We start from the raw sequence: 14288 nt of genomic DNA, 5'->3' as shown, positions 1-14288 counted from the left end.
AGAAATGGGCTTTTAAGTGAAAACTGCAGGTGCGGCGGGTTAGACCACAGAAGCGAGAAATGACCGCAGGTGCGGAATCCCTGGGTCAGAAAGTATATATTTCATCCTTCGTAATTTTCAGCCTTGCTTCACCATTTTTAAATCGATTTTGGAGCTTTTTGGGGGATTTTGAAGAGGAAATCCAAGGGAACTTCATTGAGGTAAGATTTTTGAACATAAAACTCGTTCCTATGATGTTATTTCATTGGTTAGGCTTGGAATTTATGGAAACTGGTGGGTAAATATTGAAGAAACTAGGGCTTGTAATTGGAGACCTAAAATTAAGGATTTGAGGGGTCATTTGTGGTTAGATTTTGGTAAATTTGGTATGTATGAACTCGTGGGAGGATAAGGAGTGTGTTGATGTAATTTTTATCGGATTCCGAGATGTAGGCCCGGGGGTCGGGTTTGGTTAATTTTGGGATTTTGTTGTAATTTGATTATTTTCACATGGGATTCATTCCCTTAGCATATTTTTACGCCATGATTCTGATTTTGGATGGATTCGATGCGAGTTGAGGACGAGACAAGAGACAACGGCATCGCGGGCTAGAGTTTGGACCGGAAGTAATGATTGTAAATGTTGTCCTGAGGGTATGAACCCCGGATTTCACATCGTTGTGCTACTTTGAGGTGACACACACGCTAGATGACGAGCGTGGGGTCGTGCACTATTGGGGATTGTGACTTAGTTTGTCCCGTATGATTGTTTAATTGTGTATTTGATTGAAAATTGTTTGCTATCATCATGTTTTGGGCTGAATGCCATATTTGGACCTCGTGCCAACTGTTTGAACCCATAGGGGATTTTTACTACTATTCCTTACTGTTTTGATTTCATATTTGTGCTCAGTCATGTTGTATTCCACTGTTTTCATAACTCAGCCATAATTATTCTGTTTTGACATCTTAAATGATATTTTGGGCTGAGCATCATATTTTACTGTGCCCGAGTGGCTTTTAGAGATTTCTGACTGAGTAAGGCCGAGGGCCTGTGTTGTGAGTTTATTATGGGATCGGGCTGCGCGCCGCAGCGGAATTGTGCTAATCCATGATTTTGAGGCTGAGGGCCAGAGTTGTTACGCCATGAGGTGGCTTGATATGAGGCTGAGAGCCTATTTGATTATGCCACGAGATGGCTTGTTATTGCGCTTGGGCCGTAAGGGGCCCCTCCCGGAGTCTGTACACCCCCAATGAGCGCGGGTACCTAGTTTGCGATGTGATATAGCCTGAGGGGCTGATGTAGTTTCATGGTATTGCCCCAGGGGCTGATACGAGTGATTGTAAGATAGCCCGAGTGGCTGGTTCTGTTGGTATGTTGCCCGAGGGTTGATTTATGTTTCTATCTTTTCTCCTTGTTTTTCATTCACTCGTTTGACCTGCTAAAAGATGTTTCAAAGAGGTTTTACTGAACTAAGAAGTTTTTACGAGCTTTTACTATTTTATTATATTGTTCTGGTTTTACACTTCCTCGTTGTAATATTTTGTTGTGTTTTACGTGTTTTCTTATCGCTCAGCTGCCTTTACTTTTATTACTTACTGAGCTGGTGTACTCACATTACTCCCTGCACCCTATGCGCAGATTTAGGAGTCTCGGGCCACACTAGCGAGGGCTGATTGCTTTCCAGCGTGCTGTTCGGAGTTGACTAGGTAGCTGCTCGGCGTTCGCAGCCCAGTGCTTCTCCTTCCTATCTTTACTTTCCTTGTACTAGTTCTGTAATACACTGCATAGTCTTTTTCAAACTCTTAGACAGATGTTTAGATTCTCATGACTGGTGACACCCCGATGTTGGGCTGTGTTGTTTTCCGCAATTGTTCTATTTCACTCTTTATATTGGGATTTATCACTTATTAATGGCTTAAATATGAATTATTTTAACTATTTAATTGGATTGGGGGTTTGTGTCGGCTGGCCTTGTTTCACGATAGGCGCTATCATGACCAGGTCCGATTTAGGGTCGTGACACTTCTCCACGAGGAATTAAACCTAGAAAAATAAAACCTCCTGCCGGATATCCCTAGTAGGTCCATTTTATTCCCATCACGTGCATTTGACTTAGCAGCAATTGGCATAGGGACCGGGTTCTGTTTTAGGAAAGGTACCTTGTTGAAACCCTTATGTTCATATTATCTGCAACATGTTATACTATTTGGGATGCTTACATGCTAACGGCTTTAAGGTAGATCAGCTGAATAAATAGAGAACATGCTCCCGATTTTTGTATAAATGTCTGTTCTTCTTTAAAAAACACAATGTGGTCTAGTGCGTAGGGTGAAAAAATTAATTTTCATAAAAATCAAAAAGAGAAAAATAGTCGATTACACCGAACTACATAGGTCTGATTCTCACTACCAGGTGAGATACATATGTAACCTCCATTGGGTTCGACCCCCATTTTTTTTAAAAGAAAAAAAGCATAAAAAATTATGTGTGTGCATAAAAATTTTCGAATAAATAAAACAAAATTATATTTATTTTTGTTCATATTTTACTGTTTGCCCTCTTATTCAGCCGTTTTTGCTGAGACAGCCTTAAAATCTTCATCAGAAGTGCTAAAGGCCATTTTTGTAAAAATAGCCACTTTGTCCTTTTTTGTTTATTTTATCATTGCCTTTTGTCTGGCCATTTATGCCAATACAACCATAAACCTTCCTCAGAAGTGCCGAAAGACTGTTCTACTAAAAAATAGCCATCTCTCCATTTTTGTTTACCTTGTAGTCTTTTGTCCCTATGTTCGGCCGTTTTTGCAGACAATCTTTACACCTTCTACGGAAGTATCAAAGGGCTGTTTTCACAAAAAATAGCCAGCTCATCTAGTTTTGTCCATATTTACTTGTGTTTGGACGTATTTGCTAAGATAACCTTTAAACCTCTACCGGGAGTATCGAAAGGCCATTTTCGTAAAAACAACCATTTTATTCATTTTGTCTACTTTTATCATTTTGTCCCTATGTTTAGTTGTTTTGTCGGGACTTCCCCAAAACCTCATTTGAAAGTGCCAAAGGGCCATTTTCGTAAGAAAGGCCTTGTAGTCCAGCTTTGTCTCTTGTACGAACTACGCGCACTTGATTCTTGACCCTATGCAAGATACATAGGCAACCCTTTTATGGCCTAGTGCCCCATCCAAATCGATCAAGTCTTACCATTGGGTCACAATTGATTGATTATTCGAAATTGTATCATCTCCCAAAGAGGGTGTCCAATTTCAGTTAGCGCTCACTTCAAAACATGGTTCGGGTCGGTTACTTAAGTCCCACATTTCCATTTGTAATTGTAATGAGTCAAATCCTAGGGTATTAGAGATTTTGTGTTATCTAAGTTTGCATAGGTCCTAACCTCAAATTCTGCCACTTAGGTGCGATATGGATACAATGAGAAGAAGATCTCACAAAAATCCAAACGATGATGAGCCCACACAGATTTTGATTGTGCATAACATACCCCGGTTGTTCAGACAATGGTGGAAAAATATGGGCGTTTGTGAGAAAAAAAGATAAAGGACCATCTGGATCACTTTGTGAACATTATGGAGATCAACCGAAGGAGGGACTTAGTTGAGGCGTTGGTGCATTTCTGGGATCCTAATAACAACGTTTTCCGTTTTAATGGTTTCGAAATAACTCCCACTTTGGAGGAGTTCGTTGGATACACAGGGATAGGCAATGAGCTTTGGAAGAAGAGACCCGTGGCCCCAAGGGATGTCACTGGCAGTAAGTTCCTCGAGCAGATGATAATCAACCAAAATAAAATAGCAAGTGTGGAACGAGGCTACCTTCAATTGGATTTCTTGTACGATAGGTATAGGTGTCCAGGTGGATTTTCAAATCACGTGAAAGAGCTTAGTAATAAAATTAGATGCAAAGCTTGGCAAAGCCATGGGCGGATAGCATTCCTAGTTGGAATTTCTAGGGACGATGGTTTTCCTGAGGCATGACAAAAATATTGATATTCGATTATCTAGCATAGTCATAGCTTTATTGCATAGAAATGACGTCAGTATCATTCCTATGATATTGTCAGATATTTACCGTGTCCTGACCAGGTGTCAGGAAGGAGAAGATTTCTTTGAGGTCTGTAACATCATATTCCAGGTATGGGTTTTAGCACCTTCTCTGTCATCCTGTACGGGTAAACTTTAGTGCCCATTGGAGCAACAATGAGCTTGAAGATAGGTTTAAAGAATTGACCAAAGATAGTAGCTTCCCTAATGGCGTTGAATCATGGAGGGGCATCTTCATAAGTTGACTGATTCTGAAATCACATGGAAATACCAATGGTTCTCACCAAAAGAGGTCATATATGGGTCATACCACTATTCATTTTTTATTTTGATGGGTTCTCGGGGTTTTCAGTCATATGTGCCAACAAAAGCCCTACACCAATTAGGTCAAAAACAGGTAGTGCCCATAGTGAAGCACATGCAGAGCTTCATATGGAAGGTAATATCCGAGGATCCAGTTCATAAAGCTTACGCTCGGTAGGTTTGGGATGAAAATAAGGTGCTCAAATTTCACATTGTGGTAGAAGATCGGGATCGAGGAGAGTTAGACCCTACATATTTTGAGTGGTTCTATGACCAAGATTCCTTTGGATCCAGGCAAGAGACAGTTCTGAAGAGCACGACAAAATAGGAGGCTGAAATCAGAACAAGAGCGGGGCAGGCCAAGGAGGAAATAACAAGAGGCAATGAATCCATCATTCGGGTGCTACGTAGGGATATACGTATCGTCAACATGAATAAGGATTTGTAGTACACTTAATTTGAAGAGGAGAAAACCAAATTAAAACATGAGGTTCAAGCGCTCCAAGCACATCTTTAGCAAGCCAGACTAGGGGCCGCTACTCAGCAACATGTGGCCATTCCAAAGCACGAAGAGATGCATTACAATGTTTTCATCCATGATCTAGGGGCTCAGTCCAGGGCTGTAGAATCAAGTAAGAACCAACTAGGGAATGAGCTAGCAAGGGTCCAGAACCAGCTGAATCTAGCATTACAACGCTAGGAAAATATATCAGACATAACCAATAGTCACGAGCTGCAGATCCAATTCTTAAGTTAGAGCCCGGAGCATGTTAGAAGGAGGGTCTATGAAGTGGCTACTTATACCTCCCAAGGATGTGTGACTTATCACGGTTTTACTCGATAGCTATTTGCTATGGTAGCACCCAACTGCGTGCATCACATTGCCATAAACTTGAAGCATGTATATTATGATATGGGAGGTCAGCCGCAGGAAAAAGCACCTTGACTACTGTGACGTTGGTGCATTCTTATGGGATCTGATTCTTCTTTTAGTTGGCAGTCCTTTTTTATCGTTCCTTTGTTGTCATTGAGTTTGTAAAAGTCTTTTGGTGTTTTAAGTCTTGTTTTTTTTCCTTTTATTTTTAAAAGTATGTTTGAGTCGAGTTCGGTCTTGTTTAAATGTTTGTCTTTTTAAGTTGTATCTTTATTTAATTTTTGTTTTTGAGTCTTGTATGAAAAATAAAAATAAAAGAGAAGAAAAAATTCGAAAAATCAATGAAAAAAATTTTGTTTTAGAAAAATTCGAAAATGAACCAAAAAGATGTTTTTTGTAAAAAAAAACAAATGATCATGTCTCTGAACTACGTAATGATCTGATTCATGCGGCGACATGATACGTAGGTAACCCCAAAAATATTCAATCAAAATATTCTCCAATGACTCTAAAATGATGGATCAAAATGAGGTGAGTTGAAAACAAAAGCGAGAGAAAAGAGAGAAGAAAATTAGATCATCAATAAGCAATAGTTTTATAAGACGGAATAAAACATGAATCCTTCCAAAAACATGTTAGAGGTAGTGATAATGTTAGGAGCATTTGTGATTCATATGTGTAAAATGTTTAACCCTAATACGTTTGTTGTCTCATAACCAGTAAGCTTAGGTGGTTGGTGGTGAAACTGGCAACATATCATTACTTCACCGGATCCAAGGGAAAGGTACTGATGGCTAATAATGATGGAATCGAGTTGGTTAGTGATGACCTACAAGGTCAGTTAATTTAGAAAGAGTATGGGGAAGTAAGAAGGTTGAAACAACAACTGTTCGATGTGTGTAAGGCCTGGGTCTTCGGCCAGCCTTCGCCTCAGATTCGCTCAAAGGGAACTTCCACCGTACCCTTGGTGACTCAACCACCACTTCTTGCAACAAGCGATCACATTTTACCTCTAGAGTATGTGCCAAACTACAGCTTCCCAACCGCCCCTAGTACCTCTAACATGCGACCTCTAGCTGCAACGGTTAGGAGTACCCTTCTCGTCGTATCTGGCGCGCCAGTGTATACAATCCCCCTATCACCTCCTATGATGAGGCCAAATAATGAGCCACTATCTCATGCTTATGATGGCCAATACAACTCACCAAATATGGATATCAAGGTATCGGCTCCACAAAATCAGACCCCACAATACGAGTCATCTATAGAAAATGAAAAACATGTCAAAACGAGAGAGCTAGATAAGATGGCCAGGAAAATGAAAAGTCTTGAGCATAACATAAGAAACATACAAGGACTAGATTGTCACAAAAGTATCTCATTCAGTGATTGTGCATGTTTCCTCACATCCATTTACTCCCAGGGTTCAATACCCCAAAATTTGAGAATTATGATGGACACGGCGACCCTATCGCCCACTCGAAAAGGTACTGCAGCCAGCTGAGGGTAAGGGTGTTAAACGGGTAGGCCAGGCCGGTCCGGGTTGGGAAAAAATGGAACCGACCAGTTTCCAATCTGGGCCGGTTATGGGTTAGACATTACCGGGCTTAACGGGTCCATCCGGATAAAAAATAAACTGTAAGGGTTACGGGTCCAAGGGGCCAGCCCGGGCCGGGCTAGTGTTATTTTTTTTTTTTTGTATTTTGTATGACTATTGTAATTTATATTAATATAAAGTAAAAATATAAATAATACAATGAAGATGGAAAAAATATTGCACTTATAAACTGCAAGTGCTATATTTATTTCAAAATTCAAACTTACAAATTGAAAGGTTTACATTTAACAACAAGTAAGTTAATTAAAAAAAAGTAATTCAAAGGTTTTGCATTGCCTTAGTAAGTTCTTCGTAATCAATATGAATTTCATGGCCATATTCTGGAGTGTTAAATTCAGATGGGTTACCGTGTGTTAATATATCTCCAAGTTCCTCATTTTCTGGGCTATCAACATCTTCACGTCCCTGATTTCTTTGTTACGATCTAACCCAATCTCTGAACATACTAAAACTTCCAAAGCATTGCTTCCCAATGAGTGACGGGTGTCTCCAAGTTGTTGTCTTGCTTGGCTCAATGCACGCTATGATGCAACAGCTGAAATTGGCACATTTAGCACGTCCCGAGCCATAGCGGAAAGAATAGGGAATTGCTTTCCATTCTCGTTCCACCATCCCAACGGTAAAAATTCCTTTGTGCGAGGCTCTTTTTGCTTTTGCAAGTAGAATTGAAGTTCATCAATGTTCTTGCTACTGGTTTGAGTGTTAGAAAATGTAGAAAAAATATTAAAACTATCAAGGCCTTCATCATCATCCATAGTAGTAGAAGTTGTACAATGCATAGTGGGATTAACATTTCCTACATTAAGAGCATCATCATCAAATATATTTACACAATAATATATAATTATTGTAAATAATCATTTAGCTTGTCATACAAACATATATATTTGGGGTTTCAGTTGGTCCAATTTCCATATAAGTATATAAAGCATTGATTAAATGGTGACAATCAGACATCTTAATAGAATGATTTAAAAGATTACCAATTAAGTAAATCGGAGGAATTAGAAAGAAATATTTTTTGAATTTTTCTTGCATTTTTTCAACAACATATATCTTTCTTTCTTCTTAAATTCAAAGAGTAGAAAAGAAATTTCAGTTATTTATACTAAAGTCATAGTAACAATAGGGTAATATGCTCCAGAAAACTCAACTATAGCTGTATAAAATTTATGTAAAAATTTAACAATATCATTAATGGCCTCCCAAGTAGTAGTTGTTAACATATGATTTGGATCAGTACAATGCGCATTTCTAATTCCAACACTAGCACCGCGACCACCACCCCTGCTACCAACTCCAACACTACTAGGTGTAAGTGGTATCTCATCTTCAATTTCTAATTCATTATCTTCTATACCGAATCTTCCTGTAATTGTTCATAATCTATATTATTATCAGGTAATATTTCAGAAAATATGTGTAGAGTCATTTAAATTACTACCAGATGTTGAAGTAGTACCTCTTTTTTTATTTTTCCAATTACCCAGATTAGTAACCTTATTACAAACTTTTTTTGCAGCATTAAATATATTGTAAAAATTTAACTACTACTAAAAATTAAATATGCAAATAAAATAGTAAATTGTTCAAAGTTTGAAGTTCAATTGTTACCACGAAGAAACGTCAATTGATTTTGGCAATAAATTGAACTCTATATGATTTTGCAACTCCAATATTACCAAGAAGAAACGTCAATTGTTCAATGTTTGAAGTTTAATTTTTCAAACTTCAAATAGTAAATAATACAATAAATTAAATTCCAAAAAAATGAGAGCCAAGTACTTGATTGCACTTTAGGTGAAGAAATGCATTTTCATTGATTATAGTCCTCAATCCAAAGCATATAGACTATGTAATCCTACTAGTGGCAAAGTGATTATCAACAAGAATGTGGTGTTTAATGAAGAAGCAGCTTGGGAGTGGAATGACAAGAAGGAAGATTCATCAGTCCATATTCTATTTCACACAGAAGCGGAGCATATGGAGATACTTAATCAGGAACTTCAGATCCTTCCTCTCCTGGTAGTAGGAATACCAATTTCAATTCTCATGGAAGTACCAAAAATTCTACTCCAGCAAGCTCTCATTCTCCAACTTCGGCATCATCCAGCGAAACTCCACCAACAAAGTTCATATCATTGAAAGATGTTTATTCAGCTTGTAGTTTTGCCTTGTTAGGTGCTGCTCCAATGTGTTATGAAGAAGCTACAGAGTGGAAGAATGCAATGCTTGAAGAGATTCAGTCCATTGAGAAAAATCAGACCTGGGAGCTAGTTGATTTTCCAGAAGAGAAGAACGTTATCGGGCTAAAATGGATTTTCAAAACAAAATACAATGTTGATGGAAGCATCAAAAGTCATAAAGCTCGATTTGTTGCAAAAGGACACTCCCAACAACAAGGCATGGGCTTTAAAGAGACCTTCTCACCAGTAGCTCGCTTTGAAACGGTTAGAACTATTCTAGCCTTGGCTGCTCAACTCGGTTGGCCTGTGTACCAATTTGATGTTAAGTTTTCCTTCCTAAGTAGCGACTTACAAGAAGTATATGTTTCCCAACCTGAAGGCTTCATTTCTAGTGAAGGTAAGAGCAAAGTATATAGATTGAAAAAGGCATTGTATGGTCTGAAGCAAGCTCCTCGGCATGATATAGTAAAATTGACTCTTTTTTCAAGAGAACCAGTTCGGAAGAAGTGAGAATGAACCTACACTCTATGTGAAGAAGCGATGTAATGGTGATTTTCTGGTTGTTTGTCTTTATGTAGATGATATTATATATAAGGGCTCTTGTGAATCGATTGTTGCTGAATTTAAGAATTGCATGATGAGTAAATTTGAGATGTCCGACTAGGTATGTTGCATTATTTTCTTGGGCTTGAGATAAAACAAGGTTTGGATGGGATTTTTATTTTGCAAAGAAAATATGCTACTGACTTTTGCAGAGGTTCAACTTGCTGAACTGTAATCCATCTCCAACACCCATGAATATGAATGAGAAGTTGGTACTCGAAGATGGTACATGTGCAGCAAATGCTTCTTATTTTAGAAGCTTGGTTGGTGGTTAAATTTACTTATCGCACACAAGGCCCGGTATAGCGTTCTCTGTCAGTTTGATTTCAAGGTTCATGCATAGTCCCTCAAAGCAACACCTAGGTGCAGCCAAGAGGATTTTGTGATATGTTGCTGGCACAACAAATTATGGAATTTTTTACTCAAAAGTATAAGATTTTAGGTTAGTTGGCTTTACTGATGGTGACCGGGCAGGTAGCTTGGATGATCGCAAGAGTGCATCTGGGAATATTTTTAGTCTTGGTTCTGGAGCAATCTCATGGAGTTCAAAGAAATAAGATACAGCGGCTTTGTCATCTCCAGAAGCAGAATACATGGTTACAACTACAGCAAGTTGTTAAGCTGTCTGTTTAAGAAAATTATTAGAAGATCTTCAACAAGAGCAGATTGGTCCAACTGAAATATTGTGTGTCAACAAGGCAACAATTGCTATGACAAAGAATCCTGCTTTTCACAGTAGAACGAAGCACATCGACACTCGCTATCACATCATTCGCAATCTAGTCATTGGTGGAGTAATCTCACTGGAATTTTGTGGCACGAATGACAAAATTGCTGATGTTCTAACGAAATTGCTGCCTCGCAACAAGCATGACTTCTTCATACTACAAATGGGCGTATGTTGTTTGAAGAAAGGGAGAGTGTTGACTAATTCTTCAAAACAGTTCACTTGCACATCATTTGGTCGTAACTCTTTTTTCTAGCAGTAGGGGACTAATGTTTTCTACTTGGTCTTTCTTGTTAGTTTTACAACATTATCACTTAGTAGTGGACCATGTTTCCCACTTTTTCTCATGTTCTCCATTATCTGTTAGTTGCTATTTTTTAGGCTTAGTAGTTAAATTACATGCCTGTAAAAGGCAATGGGTGTTCTTGTTTTCAAGGCAAGTGAATTGAGCAGTAAAAAAATGCTTTCTTTCCTATATCTTTTTTATAGCTTCTGTCTTTGTTTACAACATATGTATCTTATCTCTATTAGTTTACGAGTTGGTATCCATTGGGTATTGTTAGTTTCACATGCTTTTTCTTCAGCTTTTGGGTATTACACATCAATCTTAACGATATAAGAATTAAGATTGAAATACAATTCTTCTAAGGAAGCTTAATACTAAGTCACTATGTTAGGGAGGGGTTAAGGCTTGTCCTAATCCTTGATTTCTTAATCTTGAGAGAGCTTCTTTCTTAATATTCTTGATTACTAGTTCGAGAATATGTCCATTTTTTATATCAATACGTCGTATGGTGGCATGGCTCTATCATTCAACCAACAGAGAGTACAAAAATATGAAGGGGACCTATATTTGCACAATGGAGGCAACAGCTACCCTTATTTACTAACTATTTACTGCCCTTGTGCATTATATACAAAAACAAAAAGTGCAATGTGCAGTTTGGCATATACACCATTGCATATACAATAACCTACGAATCAACAAAAACTCTTCACAAAAAAGTATTCTTCCTATGTTTATGCCTTAGTGACACCATCTGGATGTAATCCAATCTATAAGGTCCAACTGTAGAAGTAGGAAGAGCATGATGGGAGAAAATAAGTTCTTCATTGTCAATGCTCCATTTTGCTAATGCATGCGCAACTTGATTAGCTTCTCTACAACAATGGCGAATAGCACAATTGAGTTGACCGGCAATGTCTTGAATCTGTCTGATAATGCCCTGCATTTTCCAAGGAGGTTTTGATGTACCATTGATCAAATCAACCACAAGCTAGGAATCACACCCAGTATAATGTTGTTGCAACCGTTGTGACTACACCATTCCACCCCCGCTAAGGCTGCACTAGCTTCAGCCATGTTGCTATTTGTTCTGCCAATTGAAGAAGCAAACACCATAGTTAGCTTACCCCTATGATCTCTGCATATGCCACCAATACCTGAATTTCCTTCCGCGCCTTTGCTTCCATCGGTATTAATCTTAAGCCAATATTTAGGAGGTTTATGCCATTAAACAACTATGTAATCAATCTTGGGAATGAGTAATAACACATGTTGACAGATATCTACTCAACTCGCTGTCCATTTCTTATTACACTTTGCTTCTGATATTACCCATTTCAAGTGGTACAAAATCTTGTAATGTATTCTCTTCAAGTAAACTCTAGCATCGCCATATCTTACCGAGCACTTGGCCTTCCATATCTCCCAAAAAATGACCACAGGTGTTATCTAACGAATAGTTTGATGAATAGAGTTCTTTGGTTTGATGTCCTTTGTATCATAGATCTGATAGGTATGTCATCCCATGTAATACCCAGCGGGCTCCCACAGAACATTCCAGTATATTCAGCTACGATACCACTAATAAAAGTATGATGAAGAGTTTCTCTTTGTGGGTTAAGACAACAGAAACATTTGGATACCATACTCATTCCAAACTTAACAATATGTCATCAAAAGGTAATTTCCTTTTCAATATTCTCCATAGCATAAAAGACATTTGAAAAGGTAATTGCTTCTGCCAATTTTTCTTCAACAAGATACAAGGGTCTTTTCTTTGTCTAACTCTATCCCAGGCTGAAGATGTAGTAAAGTTACCAGAACTATTAGGCATCCAAACTTGTATATCACAACAACTTTGGTTCCCTATGCCAATAGATTGAATTTGTTCTGTAAGGAAATCTGGTAACTTCAGCTGATCCACGTCCCATTTATCATCAGTAATAACATCTCTAACAATCTGGACCCCACTGATGCCTTGTCTATGCATGATTTGAGCCACAACACCCATTTCAGACCAATTGTCCCACCAAAAACTAATATTTCCAGCGTTAATTTGCCAGAGTAATTCTTCCTCCACCCTTCTTATTTTGAGCAAGTTCTTCCATGCATGAGATTGAGAAGTATGAGGAGGAACATATACATAATGATTAGAACAATATTTGGACATTAAGAAAATCGACCATAAGGATTTGTTCCGAACCTCCACCACCTCTTCAAAGTCAGACTTTCACTAACATCCAAAATATTTCTAAACCCTAACCCTCCATCCTCCTTAGGATAACATAGATTGAACCATGAACTCCAGTGATATTTTTTGCTTACCTTCATCTGATCCCTAGAAAAACCTGTTGGGAATTTAAACACAAAGAAGGGAAGTTAAGAGAGTATTTTGAAGTCTGTCAAATTTCATTAGAACGCTACAGTAGAGGCCTTTTTAAATAGGCTTACAACCAACTGACTTAAGCTAAAAATAAGCAACTAATAAACAAAGTGGATAAGATGCTCCCACTACTTCTACCATTATCATCCAACTAAATGATCATGCTAATTAGCTGAACAAGTACTAACTTTACAGATGCTAAAAACTAGGAACTAAATAAGCTGTCACTTTGAAGCATTAATCAACACACCCCCTTGCTTCAAAGCTTGTCACTCCCATTTGTGATGTGAAGTACTCATACTTGCCAACGGGAAGTGCTTTGGTTAGAATATCAGCAACTTGTTCATTTGTTCCGCAATGCTTCAGCATAATGCTTCCAATTGCTACCAGACTTCGGATGAAATGGTGCCGAATGTCGATATGCTTTGTCCTGCTGTGAAATGTCGGATTCTTTGTCATCGCAATAGTTGCTTTATTGTCACAGAAAATTTCAGTTGCTGTAGCTTGCTCTTGAAATAGATCAGCAAGTAACCTCTTTAGCCAAACTGCTTGACAAGCTGATGTAGTGGCAGCAACATATTCTGCTTCAGATGATGACAAGGCCACAATTTCTTGCTTCTTTGAGCTCCAAGATATAACACCTGAACCAAGAGAGAATGCATATCCAGAGGTACTTTTTCTATCATCCTGACAACCTGCCCAATCACTATCTGTGAAACCAAACAATTTAAAATCTGACACATTAGAGTACCAAATTCCAAAATCAACAGTTCCGGCAACATATCGTAAAATCCGCTTTACTGCCCCAAAATGATGCTTTGTTGGATTATGCATGAATCTGGAAACCACACTAACAGAAAATGCTATGTCAGGTCGTGTGTGTGATAAATAATTTAGACCACCAACTATGCTTCTAAAGCATCGAGCATCTGTCAAACCCGCACCATCATCTGATATGAGCTTCTCATTCATATTCATAGGTGTAGAAGCTCTCTTACAACTCAACATATTGAATCTCTTAAGAAGATCAGTTGCATATTTTCTTTGCGAGATAAAAATGCCATCTATACTTTGTTTAATCTCAAGACCAAGAAAATAGTGCAACAACCCCAAGTCGGTCATTTCAAACTTTTTCATCATGAAAGACTTAAACTCAGCAATAAGTGATTCACAAGAGCCCATATAAATCATATCATCTACATAAAGGCACACCACCAAGAAATCAGTTTTACCTCGCTTCTTTACATAGAGAGTTGGCTCATTTTTGC

Source organism: Nicotiana attenuata, chromosome 9 (assembly GCF_001879085.1).
Source record: "Nicotiana attenuata strain UT chromosome 9, NIATTr2, whole genome shotgun sequence".
NCBI lineage: Eukaryota > Viridiplantae > Streptophyta > Magnoliopsida > Solanales > Solanaceae > Nicotiana > Nicotiana attenuata.
The sequence above is the reverse complement of the archived record's forward strand: the minus strand, read 5'-3'. Positions refer to the sequence as shown.